A 12,318-nucleotide genomic window follows, 5' to 3' on the forward strand; every position below is an offset into this window, starting at 1 on the left:
TATCTCCCAAAGAAGGAAAGTGGAAGGGAAATCTGCTTCATTTTACTTGAACTTAAATTTAAATAGGAATTTAACATGAATTTAACCATGAATGCTTCCTTGTAGTATAAATGCGACTGAACTATTTATGCCTACTGAGAAAGTTAACTCACCAATTGTTACAAATCTATGCCAGAGGCTTTACTGTGCTTATGTAATACAAAAAAAAAATACAATAGGGGGTTTTGAAACAACTGGGATCCACAAGAACAGCCTCAAAAAGGCACTGCAGGTCCAAAGTTCATCCATTTCAGGTAATGAGAATTAGCCAGATAGCACAAGAATGAATTAATGTGGTCCATCTATTCCTTAGTCTTTTTTCACTATGTGATTCTGCTTTAACTACAATGACTAAGTTCTCTGGAATTCTGGAACTTGTAGTTTGGTGAAGCTCTATGGCAGTGGTTCTCAACCTGTGAGTCCCCAGGTGTTTTGGCCCACAATTCCCAGAAATCCCAGCAAGTTTACAAGCAGCATGTATATTTTCAAACAGTTATTTTTTATAGAAACAATTATAATACTGAAAAGCTTACTTTAGAAAGAAAGATTTAAATTAGATTCTCCATTTGACATAATTGAAACACACTAAATGACAGTAGTGGAAGAGCCATACTGAAAAGCCTTGTTAAATAATGGTGTTTCCCCATCAAGCAGAGTGATTGGCCTGTTAGGATTTCTGGGAGTGGAAGGCCAAAACAGGTTGGGAACCACTGCTCTAGAGGTTTTTCTCAGAGAATCATAAAAGCCCCATCCTAGACTTCAAATCTCAGGATCCAATAGGATGGAATTGTGGCAGTTAAAATGGAATCTTCTTCTTGTTGTTGATTTATTATTAACTTTATTTATACTCCACCCTTCTCCCCATGGGGACTCTTAGGCTTATAATTGTGAAAATGAAAGATCCAGTGAAAGAGACTGTTTCATTCTCCTCATAATCTGTATCTCAGGGACTATATGCAGGGGCGGCTCAACCCATTATGCAAAGTAAGCATTTGCAGTATAATTGATTTTGCCCAGGGGTGCTCTTGAGGTGCTCTTGGGGGAAAATAGACTTTGACATATGTGAGTTGTAGTTACTGGGATGTATTGTTCACCTACAATCAAAGAGCATTCTGAACTCCACCAATGATGGAATTGAACCAAATATGGCACACAGAACTCCCACGATGAACAGAAAATATATATCAGTGATTGGTTGGTGGGGGGGGGGGCACCAAAATACTGTTTGCTTACCGTTGAAAATTACCTAGGGCCACCTCTGACTATATGGTGGCATTGTTTCAATTAGAAAAATATTATGTTTGGTTCATTTTGTCCTTTTTGACATGGATACCACAGTGCTATATTTGGGTACTACCAGTATTATGTTTAAAAGCAATGCTTTGGGGTTCGGAAAGATTAGCTGTCTACAAGAAACGTTGCCCAGGGGAAGCCCGACTGTATGTACTCAGTCTTCAAGGAGGCTCTTTCCGTGTCCACAATGTCCTGTCTCATGTACACAGTAAAAATTGTTAAAAGTTACAGACAATGTGGTTGCTGTTGCCAGTTTTTGGTTAAAAAATATTTAGCTGCTTGTGCTCCTTCTATTTTTATCAGTTTTATACTTATTTATGCAATCCTTTCGATACGAAATAAATAAAAACTGGTATTATGTATACTGTATTTATGGCCTCATGGAATGGTACCATAAAATGTAGTACTAGTAAAAATGTAACAACAATAAGATTCAGATTTTACAAACAGAAAAGAGAAAATGATTTTGTCTATGTAAGGAACATGTGTCAAACTCAAGGCCCACCGGCTGAATCCAGCCCTTCATGTCATTTTATGTGGCCCTCCAGATGGCGGACTACAACTCCTGTTTTCCTCATCATTAGACATAATGACTAGAGCTAATGGAAGTTGTGATACAGTAACACCTGGAAGACTGTGCTTTGTTCTGTATAGTCAGTCAGGATAGTGGGTCTGAATATAGATACAAGGCTAGTGGATATGATGTCTGATTATAAAATGTCATTTAACCTTTCAGAGCCACAAGTACTGTTGATTTGCATTTCACCTTACTATCAGTCCTCATAGCTGATAATTTTTTTGTTGCCATTCAATAATATCTGGGGTTGCAAACTGGGGGGAAATTAAAGAACATGAACCAATATGTAAAACAATATGGTTGGCTCTCTGTATCCACTAATTCTCCATCCATGGATTCAACTGACCTTTGAAGGCAACCATATGGCTGATGTGGCCCTCGATGAAAATGAGTTTGACACTCTGTAAGGGGATGGGAGATATGTGATTCTCCAGCTGCTGCTAGGTTGCAATTCCCTTCATGGGAGATCCATATCTAAGAAATTATCCACAGGTATTTTTATTTAATGTTTCTTCCTCCATCATTCATTTTGAAACTTTTAAAAACACAAAGTTGGAACTTTCCACTCTGATCTTGTTACTCCCGATCCGTCTTCATTACTAACATATCAAATGTCTGTTTCTAATATACATTTTACTTTCCTGGCTTGTCTTGTTAGATCTGTGATTCCCAACCTGGGGTTCCCAGATGTTTTTGCCTCCAACTCCTAAAAATCCTAACAGCTGGTAAATTGGCTGAGATTTCTGGGAGCCGTGGGCCAAAAACATCTGGGGACCCCAGGTTGAGAACCACTGTGTTAGATGAACTATCCAAAACATTAATATCTTTGAATCATTCTACCTGCTCTCTTGATCCTGAGAATAAGAGCTGTTTGACAGTGGCATATGCTGCCTTGGAGGATGGTGGAGTCTCCTTCTTTGGAGGTTTTTAAACAGAGGCTGGATGTCCTTCTGTTGGGAGTGCTCTGACTGTCTCAACTCTATGAGTCTATTATTCCTTTTCCTTCTCACTTCTTAATTACTGTCATTTTCCCTTCTTCTTTGTATATTTTTCATCTGTTCTTTTCTACTAGCTCATTTCCTTCTCAGTTTAAACATGCAACTATTTTCTGATTCTTAAGAAGCCTTCACGTGATCAATCTTCTCTTTCTAATTATCACCCTGTTTCACTGCTGCCTTTCCTCTCCAAAGTTTTGGAATGTGCTGTTTATATAAGTTGGTTAGACTTATTTTCTCGTATTTCTGTAATGGATACTTTTCAATCTGGATTTTACCCTTTGCACTCTTTGGAGACAGCTCTTCTGAAGATCACAGATGATCTCCTTCAGGCCAAGTCAAAAGGCCTACATCCAGTCCTCATTCTTCTTGATCTTTCTGCAGCCTTTGACACAGTTGATCATGCTTTTTGTTGGCTTCATGACACAGGCTTTCCTGATTCAGTTTTCAGCTAGTTCACATCTTATCACTCAGGCCAATCACTCTGCTTGATGGGGCAACACCATTATTTCACAAGGCTTTTCAGTATGGTTCTTCCACTACTGTTATTTAGTGTGTTTCAATTATGTCAAATGAAGAATCTAATTTAAAACTTCCTTTCTAAAGTAAGCTTTTCAGAATTATAATTGGGTTTTTTTTTATCAAAAATAACTTTGTTTGAAAATATACCTGCTGGGAGTAAACATGTTAAAGTTTACACCAGTGGTTTCCAACGTTTGGTACTCCAGGTATTTTGGACTTCAACTCCCACAATTCCTAATAACTGGTAAGCTGGCTGGGATTTCTGGGAGTTGAAGTAAAACAACCATAGGATCAAAGGTTGGGAACCACTGGCCTGCACTCTTAAACTGTTAAACTGAACCTTTTAATCAATGATACCCAGATAGAAGAATAACATTAAAAACATGAATGAAGGGGACTAGCTGACTTTAGAAATAAAATAACATTATGTATTGTATCGTTGTAGATCTCTATTTGGTTCAGTGATTATCATATTATTACAAATACAGTGGGTTCAAGTCCTATAATTCTGCTTTTAGGGTTTTTTTAGGGGGGGTTGAGGGGGTGATGTTGGCCATGGATTGTTGAATCTGGGATTACAGCATCCATGAATGCAGAGGGCTGACTGTGCTAGTATAGATCACTGAGTATATGTATTGTTCAATAAGTAAGTGCATAAAAATGGGACCCTTGGATAAGATCAGTCTTTTTCTTGGTGACCAATTCCAATTTAAAACAGTTTTTTCTACTGTGTAGCCCCAGTTCCATCTCATTTGATCTACTTAATCCATTCGTAAGAGTAAAACTAAAACTGCTACTATCAGTATGTAGCACTTCATATACAATTCTTTTTTTTAAAAAACCACACAATAGTATTGAAATGTAGATTGCTATTAAAATCAATCCCATATTTCAAATGGCTACCTATCTAATATATTTACTACAAAAACCTCACGTCTTACTATTCACCTTAACAGCAATTATGCTAAAGCAACTATTGTCATCAAGACTACCTATAATTCACAGTGATAGCAGCTTAATACAACTTTCAAGTGTTATGGCTCTACCAAATTTGTAGTTTTCTTAGGTATTTATATTCATCTCACTAGAATCTTCTTTTGTCTCTGTGAAATAATTTTAGGTGCCTCGCCCAATCATAAATCCCACAAGATGGAGCCATGAGAATTGTGAAACTACTATAACTATGTAGGCATATTCATTGTTAAGCAACACATATTTAACAATGGACTAGTGTGTTTTACTTGGTGTCCCCCCACCCTCCAAAACTGTTGCAAAGTACTAGTAGGAGAATCACTAAACTCTTTAAAAATGCCAGTCAGATCCCTAATTATAAGACAGATGCATGTTTTCTCAAAAAAAAAAAAGTCTGTGCATTAAAGCATTTCTTTCTTTCTTTTTTTAAACACAAGACTGAAGCATCTTATTTCACATTCTGGGTATTTTTTGAAACAGTGACAAACAGGAAATGTGTATGTTTAATATATCTTCTGTCTATACTGTATTCCGATGTTGAATTGTGTGAACATATGCGCTCTATACTCATAGTGCCTTATGTGCAATTATGCAGGTGGAAGAGCAAGTATAAAGGACGTATGTAATTCTCATGCAGGTAGAATATCCTAGATATACTGCTGTTTAAAGATAGATAGAGAGATAGATAGATTTTCATTCAAATACATGAGTGTATCTCCCATGGGAAGCTTATTCATGGGAAGATTCCTATGTGCACACCACTACACAGAAAAAAAAATTGATTATTAAAATAGAAATAGAGAAACCTTGGTTTGATTATTGGACATTCTAGTAATTGCAGCACATCATCTCAAGACTATGAAGCCAGCTTCGAGTCAGCGCTGCAGCTAATGACAGCAAGAGGTAATTGGGCAAAGAACAGTTGCAAGGCCAGATTGTATTTCATACTGCAAATTGCTTCAGAAATCTTAATTGTGCTACAACTAAAATGTGCTGTATTTAATGCCTTACAAAATTTCTTCCATGCTAATGTTCTCTCGCATATGTTTATATATGCCAAACACAATACAATTAGCTTGTTACACTTAAACTACATTTTTTAAAATAAGTAAATTGTTGGAAGACTTTGATGTTTTGCAACCAAAATGCGCTGGCTAATTTTTCCATTCCAGTTCCCATTCCAGTCTTTAAACTATCTTAATCTCCTGCCCTCAGATGTTGACCTTGTAGGAACAGGGGTCATAGGTTAGGAGAGACAGACCGCAAAAGATCTGGACTATCAATTCATGCCTGAAAGATTTCTCTCCCACAAAAGAAGCCACTAAAAAGCAAATTCCAAAATCTGACAAAACAAGCCTTAGGAAGAAGAAAAAAAACAACCAAACCCATTACTTTTAGTGAAATGGGCTTAAAACAAAACTATTTTTAAAGTGTCCTTTTTAAAAATGCTAACATCAGAGACATACTTTTTGCAGGCAGCAGAAGAATTCAAAATATGCTTTAATAATTTTGAAATACAAGTAAAAGTTAGTTACATGGCTCAAAATGTTTGTTCCACCCACCCACTATGTTTACTGAGTAGTAAATTATGTGTCTTCAGAGCAATTAATCTCTAAACCTTGGCTTCCTTAAAATTGTTGGGACATAAGGCAGGATTGAAAACATGTCAGTCTTCTTGTCAAAAACAACCAAGTATAATCTATTTCAGTTTGGCTTCCTTTGGGAATTAGCTAACATCTTTCCTTAGGTCACGTGCATAAAAAGCTGTTTCTTCACAATACAGAGCCACATTCTGCCTTGAACAAATTAAGCATAATCTTGGTCAGGGTCTCATGAATTTGAACAAGAATCACAAACTTTTCCAGCATTTTTATATGTATGTATGTATGTAACAAGAAAGCAATCTTGCTGTTCCATAAACTAGCCTGAAAAAAACTACTTTTTGATTTTTCAAATTAGGAAGTATTAGTTTTGTATCCTGCATTGGCTCTAAAAAGCTCAAAGTGTACTATTCTGACACTGCAACCAAGTTTGAAGTAAGGGAGGCTGATAGACAGGGGCCCACCATCCAGGCCACCCAGTGAGGAGCATACCTGAATGAGGCACTGGAATTCAAACTCTCGTCATTCAAATACAACCTTTTATCAGAGTGATTTTGTTCATAAACATCCAGTTACACTTTGATGCTATTTTCACTCCCCAAATCTAACACACAGCTTGAGGCCATAATTGAAAGGCAATCCATAAGAGGCATGCAAATAACCAAGACAGGGCAATGTTTATCAACACAAAATTCATGCATTTTTGTCTTTCATGAATTATTTTATGGAAAGGCAAAATGTTTCATGGATTTCATTAGCAAAGGATCATGGTTAAACTAACCATTTCTGATGTTTTACGTTTTCCAAACCATTGTGCCATTCCCAGCTGTGCAATAATTTGGTCCACAAAACATAATAGATGAGGATAGCAAACAGAGGTACTTCTTGCTTTGTACCCCAATTAGATAAGTGTTATTAATTAAATCTACAAGCCTCTCTCCCAGTTTTAGCCAAATAATGTCTCCCTGTAGCTTTCTTAATACACCTCTCTATTCCTTGCTACTCGGGGCCCTTCCACACAGCTCTATATCCCAGAATATCAAAAAAATCCCACAATATCTGCTTTGAACTGGGTTATCTGAGTCCACACTCAGATAATGTGGGATTTTCCGCCTTGATATTCTGGGATATGGGGCTGTGTGGAAGGGCCCTCAGTCTCCTCCTTCTCTTTAAGGAATCACATATACACTCCATGGACATTTTGCATTTTTCCAACTTGGGACTACTCAATACAACATATTTTCTTGCAACTGACAACAAGCTGTCACCACTGCATATAACATAGTATTTCCAAATACATTTCACAAACGCCTCTAAATAACCAAAAAGTATTTTTTAAAATAAGAAAAATAAATGTAGTTTTTCTTAATAATATCAAACTTTCAGCATATGCGGAATTTAACTTCCATGCATCAATTAAATATAATGATATATCACAGAAGAAATCAAAGCAGCCCAGTTAACTTTGATGTAAAGGGTACTGCAACATTAATCGCAGACAATGAAATGAGAGAAGTCTGTGGTTTGCCATTGTTTGCCAACCTGCCTGAACTAAAGTAAATTGATCAGCATTTAAACTGTCCAAGAGCTAAAGAGTAGAAACGAATTCCAGTCCCTTCTAAGCCACAGAATGCGATTCCTTTGCGAAACTAATGCAGTTTAAACCACCTCTTACACCTTATGATGAATGCAGTACTTGAAAATAGCGTCATGGTCAAAGAACTCAAGCTGAAATTAAAAAGCAATGCAGATCAAAGACATCAAATTGCTTAAGTCATGCCTATTTTTCATCGTAGGCCTTCTTGGCCAGGTCTCTCTCCCTGCAAAGTTGATTTTTGTTTTTCTTTATTTGGGAAGTTGCTGAGCACAGCCTAGTCTGGCCACTTCCTTCCATACTGTTTCTTTCACAGGAATGGTATTCCTGGAAAACGTCTGCAAGGTCACATTACCTCCTTTTTTGCTATCTTTTTATCAATGCCCACTGTGTCATTAATATTCTATAGGTGCATGCATTAAACTATAAATATAATGATTAGATATTCCAGGAAGCTCAAGACCCATCATTTTCGTGGCATTAAAACAGGTTAACTTAACCCATTACCCACCATCAATGGATGCTAGTTACTCTAAACGTCAGAGCTGTTTTTTTCAGTACTAGCAAATCAAATGCTTACCTAGCACTCCACGCAGCAAACGGCAATTAAAAGCAATGAAATACCCTACAATAGATAATATAACATTGCATAAAAATGAAGAAGGATATTCATCCTTAATTATGAAGGCCTTGTTATAAGATTAAACATAAACCCAAAGAGTGCCTAGTCTTAGGCAAGGAAATGTGGAATTTCTGGACAGGCTTTAACCATTTCATATAAAGTATATTCATACACTACACTGTACACTACACTGTAGCACTGCAAGTTGCTATTAAATTTGAAATTAGGCAATCTGTAGCTCTTGACCTAATTTCATATGGTTTTTGGCCTAAGCTCCAAATACTTTTACTAGAGCTCAATTCAAATGGAAGAGGCACCTGCCTTTCTCCATCAGAGAGAGAAGAAAGAAAATGTGATTCTGTTCATCACTAATTTAAACCTTTTAACAGATTGCTTGGAGCGGATGTGGCTCTCAATAGGAAAAATGCCCTGTAAAATCTATTTTAACATATATTATTGTCATATTCACTTTCTGTAATGAGCTTCCAAGTTTTAAAAAAGCAGAAAGTGGTGAAAAATCTGTTATTTTTAGTCACTGTGTGGACAAACAAAAAAACTCTTCCAACTATCCACCCTGAGTCCCTCCATTATTATTACTACTACTATTTTATTTGGAGACCACAGTATTGAGAACATGGCTATTCCACAACAAGGTCATATTCCTATTAAACAAGTTTTTCATGCAGATGATTTATAAATACAGACATTCAAACACACACACACACACAGAATTGCAAACACTAAAGCCTGAAAGCATTACTCATGACACAATCTAGACATATCTTGACTGTATTCAACCTATGAGGGGTATAATCTGGCTATACTGAGAAAATAACGAACAATGGGAGAACTAGAAATTAGACCTACAATTATTGTTTTCTGGGAGCAGCCTCTACTGAAAACAACAGGGCTTCCTTTTGAATGTGATGGCAAACCTTTTAGAGATGGAGTGCCCAAACCGGGGCGGGGCGGGGGGGCGGGTTAAGTTCTCCATCTATAAGATGGAATGGGGGGAGTGGGCTAGCAAGTGGGGGTAGGCAAGGAAGCAAGGGGCATGGGCAGGGCATGGGCAGAGTGAGCAGGGGGGTCAGGCAAGTGGAGGCAGGATGGCAAATGGGGGCAGTTAGCAAATGAGGCCAAGCCCAAACAACAAATTACAATAAAAAAATACAAATTACAATAAAATAAACAACATTGCATTAAAGTACAAAACATATAAGCATAATAAACAATATACACAAAACATAAAAAAACAACCCATAATGACAGCGAGCAGGCCGCATGTACATAAAATGATTTAAAAACTCAGGATGATATGGTAAGGTAAAAGTAGTCCCCTGACATTAAGTCCAGTCATGTCTGACTCTGGGGTGTGATGCTCATCTCCATTTCTAAGCCGAAGAGCCAGCGTTGTCCGTAGACACCTCCAAGGTCATGTGGCCGGCATGACTGCATGGAGCGCCGTTACCTTCCCGCCGGAGCGGTACCTATTGATCTACTCACATTTTTGCATGTTTTCGAACTGCTAGGTTGGCAGAAGCTAGGGCTGACAGCGGAAGCTCATGCCGCTCCCCAGAATCGAACCTGCGACCTTTCGATCAACAAGCTCAGCAGCTCAGTGCTTTAACCCACTGCACCACCAGGGGCGCATATATATATATATATGTATGTATATATATATGATATAAAGGAGCAGAATTATTTGTAAGGGAGAACTCGTGGTGATATAGGGTAATAGACAGACCTTCGTACAAGACCTTCATACAAGACCTTCGTATGCCTTGTCATGGGGCATACTCCTATAACAAGAACATTGAGGGGAGCAATAGCATAAGATTATGTGACTACTCTCCAAAAGCGCAACGGCAGAGCCAGGTCTTGAGATTCTGTTTAAATGTTTCTAAGGTAGGGGCTTTCCTAATCTCTCCGGGCAATGAGTTCCAGAGTCGGGGGGCCACAGAGGAGAATGCTCTCTCCCTTGTACCCACAAGACAAGCCTGAGAAACTGGCAAGGGTGAAAGGAGGGCCTCCTCTGAAGATCGAAGAGTTTGGGCTGGTTCATGGAGATGAGCAAGCAAGGGCGTGAGCAAACAAGTGAGCAAGGGTGGGATGACAAGTGAGATGGGCGGGCAAATGGGTGAGTGGGGAGATGATGGTGGGTGATGGTGTGAGAGAGGCCACCACTGCCTTACTCGTTATCATTTTTCTGCCCAGTTGAAATAACTTAAATGTTTTCTTCTGGCATTGTAGATTATTTTGTTGTTTCTCTATTTAATATGGTTTAATTTAATTTATAGTTATACGTTATCGTTGTTTTATACTAGGTTTTTTATATGTTGTAAAGCATTGAATTTTGGTTACGGCTTTGAGTCCTCCTGGGGGAGAAGTAAATAAATTAAGTAAATAAATAAATAAATAATCTTAAAAACTGAAGTGGAGCTTTTATTTAATGTAATGGTTTGTTGAAAATTAAAATGGTTTCAATTATACCAGTTATACCAGTTTGGTCACACACTAAAAGCAAATTATTCAGCACATTCTTATATTCAGATTGATGATTGTTGAGCACTGCTCAATTCTCAAGAGCAAAACGGCTGTCACTACGGGCAGTGAGCCACAGCTATGGAAACCAATAGGGGCTGGAAGGGAGTTGCAACATCCATTCATTTAGAGCAACAGTTCTCAAAGCGTGCTCTGTGGAGCCCTTGGGGCTCCATGATGAATACTGAAGGGCTCCATGGTTCCCTCCTCCCCTTGCTGCTACCTGATGCTAAATGGCAATTTATAAAGGATTATGGTAGTTGCATCTAGTAGACCTGGAAAGCTATAATGTTCATAGTCTTATCCAACAGAGAAGTTTAGCAAAGCCAACCATATAGAGAGAGGGGGGGGGGGAGGATAGTCTTCAACTCAATCTCCTCTTTCCCTATATTTCTGGTAGGGTTCTTCTCAGTAGCTCCAAGTAATCCTAGATCATATCCAGGATTTTACATCTTTTCTTGCATAACATGAAGAATTGTACACTCAGATAAGCAAGTAAAACGCGTTGGCTTCCATGTCTAAAATGACTTCTATATGATAAAAGTTGAAATCCTTCAAAACTCCAGACATGTTGCACCAGGACACAATATTTGAGACTTCTACAATAATGGGAAACTACAAAGTCCCTGTTACAGTCACCACAATATAAATAAATACAAACACAAGTTGAATATCCCTTATCCAAAATTCTTAAGTCCAAAATCATTGGCTTGGTCATTTTAAAAAAAAAATCCTTACATTTCCATATACAGTAGAGTCTCACTTATCCAACCTTCACTCATCCAACATTCTGTATTATCCAACGCAGTCTGCCTCCCACCCGGATCCACAGTTGTATCAATACATTGTGATGTTTTGATGCTAAATTCATAAATATAGTAATTACTACATAACGTTACCATGTATTGATTGAACTGCTTTTTCTGTCGATTTATTGTAAAACATGATGTTTTGGTGCTTAATTTGTAAAATCATAATGTAATTTGACAGTTAATAGGTTTTTTCCTTAATCCCTCCTTATTATCCAACATTTTCACTTACCCAATGTTCTGCCAGCCCGTTTATGTTGGATAAGCAATACTCTATTGTAATAAAAAATTAGGTATCTCTGATATGGAACTCAGGCCCAAAGATTAAAGTCACTTATGTTTCACATATATCATATACACATAAGCTGAAGGTGATTTTATATAGTATTTTTAATAATTCTGTGCATGAAACAAAGTTTGTGTATAATGAACCCTCAGAAAGCAAACCTTCGTCATCACAGCCATAGTTTTCATAGTTTGAAATTCTGGATAAGGGATGCTCAGTCTGTACATCATCCAGGAAGATGTACAACAAAAGTTTGGAACTGCATATGCCACACACTATATTCTATTCACATGCATACAAAAGCAGGACTAGAAATTGAAATGTTAAAACTACATTTAAATATGAGAGGATGTACAGTACTTAGAGCCCATTTTCTGTACCAGAAAAAAAAAACCCAGATGCATTATCTGCAAGAAATGTGTGCGTCTGAACAGAAGAAACCTGCTTTGTTCAGTAAAAAAAAACAC

At 37.6% G+C, this 12,318-nt stretch overlaps 1 protein-coding gene across 4 annotated transcripts in view; it reads right to left on the reverse strand.

Moving 5' to 3' along the window:
* The window catches only part of LIN28B (lin-28 homolog B), a 121,224-nt gene that overhangs the window by 29,854 nt on the left and 79,052 nt on the right, over positions 1-12,318 (reverse strand). The window lies entirely within an intron of this gene.

The sequence above is a fragment of the Anolis sagrei genome, chromosome 1 (genome assembly GCF_037176765.1).
Source record: "Anolis sagrei isolate rAnoSag1 chromosome 1, rAnoSag1.mat, whole genome shotgun sequence".
Taxonomy (NCBI): domain Eukaryota; kingdom Metazoa; phylum Chordata; class Lepidosauria; order Squamata; family Dactyloidae; genus Anolis; species Anolis sagrei.